The sequence below is a fragment of the Macrobrachium nipponense genome, chromosome 2, assembly GCF_015104395.2.
Source record: "Macrobrachium nipponense isolate FS-2020 chromosome 2, ASM1510439v2, whole genome shotgun sequence".
Lineage (NCBI taxonomy): Eukaryota > Metazoa > Arthropoda > Malacostraca > Decapoda > Palaemonidae > Macrobrachium > Macrobrachium nipponense.
Genome location: NC_087201.1, coordinates 120,349,205 through 120,354,810, shown reverse-complemented (window position 1 = coordinate 120,354,810; position 5,606 = coordinate 120,349,205). Strand labels below are relative to the sequence as shown.

Here is a 5,606-nt window from a genome sequence, read left to right as displayed (position 1 = left end):
TTTTGTTAACCGAGTCATATGCTTTTTGGAAATCTATTGATACCACAAATAATAGGTCTTTTCTTCTGAACATTTCTTGTATGCACCATTCTAAGATATACAAATTATCACTTCCTCTTCTTTGTGCAGTAAAGCCTGATTGCAGTTCATGGGTTTTCCCAATAGTTCTAATGCTTTTTTATTTGGTTTCCAGGAGCCCATGAAAATTTTATAGACATTAGTTAATGCAATTAGCCTTAGATCTTTGACTGTCGAGTGCTGTTTCTTGGGTGTAAGTGTTGTTTTTTTACTTAAACCAGCTTTACTGTTTTTTTTCTACCTTTCAGTATGTTGTATAAACATTTTGCCAATTCCCTTCAAGTTGGTGGTTTGTAAAAACAGTTTGAACAGAACTGGTTTCATACCATCTGGGCCTGATGCTTTATTTGATTTCATTTTCTCAAGCTGATTTTTCGCACCTTCTTCAGTTATATATACTTCTTCCATGGGTTTAATTTCTGTCATTGTTAGGTCTTACACTAAATCCAAGTGTTCTTTTATTGATTGATTGATTGATTGATTATGGAATTTAGGGAGTGTTCTTTTAATTATGCATGGTATAGCATATGCTGTCCTAATCTTGCCATCGGCCTTTGCATCATCTTCCATGTTGTTTTATAATGTACTCTTTTGCTCTCACTCCACATCTCTCTAAATTTGTTTTCTTCTTTTTGGTATGTTGCCTTCCAGAATGTTACAAGCTCTTTCGCTAGTTTCTTCCCTAATCTCTTGCTTCTTTTTGTCATATATCCTGATCCATTCTTTTTCTGTGATGGTCTGACCCCTCAAGCATGTCTATGTGTTCCCAGGTTTTCCTGTGTCTGTTTTTATCATCTCTCTCCTAACCTTTTCTTCATACATTTCCAAACACAGAAGAGATACTGATGATGAGGAGATGGTGATGGATTGGATATGTCCTTCACTATTCAAGGGAAAAAAATGTGTTGGTGGGCTCCAGTAGGCACCAGAGAAGTTTGAAAATCCAGACCTGCTTGAATGAGAGCTATGAGAGGGGGAAGTGAAGAAGAGTTGAGATTTTTGGGAGATAAAGCACAAGAAAAACAAGAATGATGGGACTGCAGTATTTGAACAACTGACCTGTTTTTCTCAGCATATTTCGTTTGGCAACTGGCCATAAATAAATGAGTAATTTGTAAATATACAAAATACAACTTAGATATCAGATCTCAAATACTTTGCATGTATGTTTTGTTACAAAGAGAAAATATTGGAGTAACCTACTTCTGTCCCACTTTATCACTGGAATATTCTTCACATAAGGGCATTTTCAAACTGAAGCTAACTAACTACTCTGAAAACTCAAAGCACTTAACTTGCTAAAATGCTAAATTCATTTATACACCCAGATAACCAACAACTAAAAGAATATTAAAGAAATACAACTGGAAACCACTAGGTGTTCTCTCTTTCTGAAAAAGAATACAGCGGTCACATGTAAAAGTGAATGAAAGAAAAGCACAAATATATTCTAACAAAGTATGGAGAAAAGTAATACAAAAAGTGTGCTATCCCCTAGAAAAACCCTGGAGAATGACAGTAAAACATAGCTAGTTTGACACTCAGGAACTGATAGACTCATCATGTGCACAAAATTGCCTATCACAAATAGCTCTTCTTCCATTGTAAATTTTTATTTGAGGGCATTAAATGATGTGCAAAATTGGCACTTTAAGTTAATGGGTCTCTTGGGAAATAAATGTGTTACTACTCTAAGTTCTTTAAAAAGTGACTATAGCACACTTTCTCTTATCAACTGTGATTGATATATTAAAGAAGTAAATTCATAAAACTTGGATTTCAAAATCTTTTTAGAAAGCTGAAAATTCCCCAGCTGTGAGGTTTAGGCACCCTTCAACATACTTAACATAAATGGATTAATGAAACGAATATGTATTAACTTTACAGTTTTAATGAAAACCAAAGAATCTTTATTTACACAAAGAACAAATAACTTAAACTTTTGTCATCATTTAACACAGACAAAACACCTTCCATCCAGAAAACTTCTCAAGCATTTTATTCATGAAAAGGTTTTTTCCCCTCTACAACCTGAAAATCAATGAATGAAAGTTATTCTAAAAGATTATTATTAATAATATCACTATTATTATTTTATCATTATAAAGTTTTATCAAATCCTAAATAAAAAACAGGCTGAACATTAAATTTTACTATCTAACTTACATCTCATACACTGAATAATATTTCAGTAAAAACAATCATTTCAATTAATCCTTAACAGTCTTGATTGAGTGACTTAAGATTCAGTTTCAACAAACTGCTTCATGCTTGTACTTAGATCTTCAGTAAAAAGCAAGAATTATAGCAGTTTAATTAATGATAAAAGATTCTGACATTGGAAAATCTATTTTTTGTTGTTGCTGTGAGTCCTTCAATATCAAGAATTCTCTCATAGCTGGCCCATGTCAGTATAGCGCTAGTATGGTCATGAAGTACATATGTATACCATATGTGCCAGCTGACTATATGTATATCATATATGCTGGTGTATAAGGGAACTCTGCGTATATGACGACCCCCCCATTTTTCATGTAAATATTTACGAGATGTGCTGAGATGGGGAGATGCAGTACCTTTTTGTAAGGTACACATGTTTTTTCTAATATTTCTTTGCAAGATGGGGAGATGCAGTACATCTTTGTAAGGTATACATGCTTTTTCTATTTCTTTGCAAAATCGCAATTATAAATCATACTATCATAAAAGATAAGAACTAAAACCAACAGCAACCCCTAGGTATATTTATGAGCACATAAATAAAAAGACCTCCTGGGATAGATAGGGGCAATACATTTCACTAATCAAGTCTCAAGGAACACTGATCCCCCCTCTGTCCTCTACTGAGCTAGAGTTGCCATAAATCATTTATGGCCCATTGATGTGATATGAACATCTTTCCAGCTAAATTCTTCAAAACCTTATGGCATGTAATATTAATTAATACTCATATGGGTTAGCTCTGTGTCTGCTAAAAATCTGTTATAGTTCCTCATATGATCAGGTCCATCCAGTAAGTTAACTGAAGGCACGATTGCTAATCCATGATCTGAGGGAACCCACTGTACTGGGTTGCAGTTGGTAAAATATAGGGCCTTCCAACCTAGAGTCCATTAGCATACTCCATCACATATTAACAATAGTACTATTGCAATGTACACCAGCTGTGAGAGTTCTTGATATTAGTTGGTGTCTTATGGAAGCCCATAGAACCATAAAGATAACTCCTCTGAGGATGAAACAGCAGCTTAACTATCAAATATACTTTTCATATTTCTACTTGATTATATATCAGCTTAGTCAGTGTTGTTTTAATTTTATTTTCTGTACTGGTGAAATGTCGGCATTGTTCAATATATGGGAAACATATGTTGGATTTTATAACGTCTTAAAAATGTATTTTAGTTGTGTTGTGACGTCATAGAAGACAAGATGGTGGCAGTATGGGGTGAAAATGTAAACACATGAGAGGGGGATGGATGGGGGACCAGGAGACTCATGGTTGATGATGTATCTGTGAGAGATCTCTTCTTTCGATATTTGTGGGTTGTAAGTCTGATAGTTTTGTTGTTCAAAGTCTCAAACTGGATTATACTGGGGCCGAGGAACATCAACAGGTAGGTAGATTGTATGATTGTTGCATATGGGAAAGATTAGGGTAGGAAAATATTCACTACTTACCTCCAAAGACATCTGAATCAATATGTTACTCAGGGTGTTCTCTTCTTAGAACAAAATCTACAGCGCTCTCCGAGTCAAGAATGCTGTCCTTCAAATTTCTTAGCAGAACTAACCCACTTTTGTGAACTCTAGATTTTGCATTTTTATAGTAACACTCATTGATCATCTTATCCACAATGTAGTGCAACCATAAGATGTTAGTGTAAGGAGTAAATTTCTCCCAGTTATTTCTGTAAAATAAATTATTTTTTAGCATTGAGGATTACAAATAATAGACAAGAAATCTTACCAATTATAATACCTATAACCAGAACAACCAATTATAATACCTACAACCAGAACAAAGTTCCAGATGGAAAGTACAGGTGACCCTTGGTTAGTGGCAGGGGTTCCGTTCCTGGCTGCCGACGCTAAGTGATTTTCGACGCTAAGCGATTTTAAAGCCCGCGGCCGCCGCACACCTTTCTAGACCAGTTAACAGAGTCCTAGACCAGTCAAATGGCGCCGTAATCCCACGATGGCTCAATAAGTAAAATTATATTTATGCAGTATAGTACTATGGAATTTACTGTACGGTAGTACTGTACAGTATTATAAATAGTGTAAAGTGAAAAAAGCCTAGCTTTAATCCTTTGGGTGTCTATAGAGCATGTAAAGATATAATAAGGTTTTAAACGTACAGTGTACAGGTAGCTGTAGTGTTCAAGTTACGATAATTTGTCTTACGATAATCCGATTTTATGAGAGACCAAATTACAATAGCCTAACTTTATCCAATCTTCTGGTTACATACATTCAAAAGCAGCAAAAGAGAATTATGAAAGTATGGTTTTAACGTTATACTTGTTGCGTAAACATGTACAGCCATGAACAACCGAACGAGAAAAGACTTTTTTCTCTCTCTCTCTCTAAGTACAACTAAATTCTATAACATCCATTTGGCTTGTATTTCAATCATCGTACTATAGTACATTATTACCGTAGTAGTTATAAATGACATTATGTAGAATAGAACTGATATCGTAATGTAATAACTTTATTCGCTATAGATCAAATATCAATATAGATCAAAGATCAATTGGGAAATATACTGTTAAATTTATAACTTAAACCTAGTTATAACTGAAGCTGAGAAAACTGTTCAAGCTGCTAATGACTATTATGGTGCATCGGTAACAAGGATACAACTCCAGTAAACGTATGCCATCAAACACAACCGTAGATACAATTGAGATAAAAAATTTTAATCAAAATTACTGTGCTTGAAAGAACACATTTTACTGTTGGTTTCATGCCGATATATAATAAATAACGTAAAGTTTGTATTACGATGATATAAAGGAAAATTGCGAACGGAATCACATAATTTTTTTATGCAATAAACATGCCGCCAATGTGATCTGTTAACGAAAAAAAAAAAATTAGTTTGCAATCACAACGAGACATATTCAATTCGTATTTCCACCTAAAAACACGTCGTATAAGGAAAAATAACCTTGTCTCATACAAGTCAAGTATCTAGATATTCGTTTATGCTAACTAGAAGCAAGAAAATGCGCTCAGAATTGTGTTAAATATGGCGAAACAAACTCGTATTCACCATCAGCTGATTTGAAACCAAAACATTGGCTGCTGCTAGGAATACTGGCTTAGATTTGCTGTAGTATTTTATAATACAATAATATGAGAATACATACAATATCATTGGATACAGTGAAGTAATGTATAACTTTTTAAAGGATTTATGGAAAAGATGCATAATTAATAAAATAACTCCATGCATTTTTCGGAACACTGGCGGACAAGAACGAACATGAAAAAACATCCTCTGATAACGTGGAGGGTAG

At 34.2% G+C, this 5,606-nt stretch overlaps 1 long non-coding RNA gene across 1 annotated transcript; it reads right to left on the bottom strand.

Moving 5' to 3' along the window:
* Nucleotides 1-1,951: 1,951 nt before the first annotated feature.
* On the bottom strand, nucleotides 1,952-5,576 carry LOC135221505 (uncharacterized). The gene is made up of 2 exons (XR_010315989.1): nucleotides 3,760-5,576; nucleotides 1,952-2,109 (listed from the first exon to the last, which is right to left on the bottom strand). It is a non-coding gene; the product is annotated as an uncharacterized LOC135221505 (long non-coding RNA).
* Between the last annotated feature and the right edge of the window lie 30 nt (nucleotides 5,577-5,606).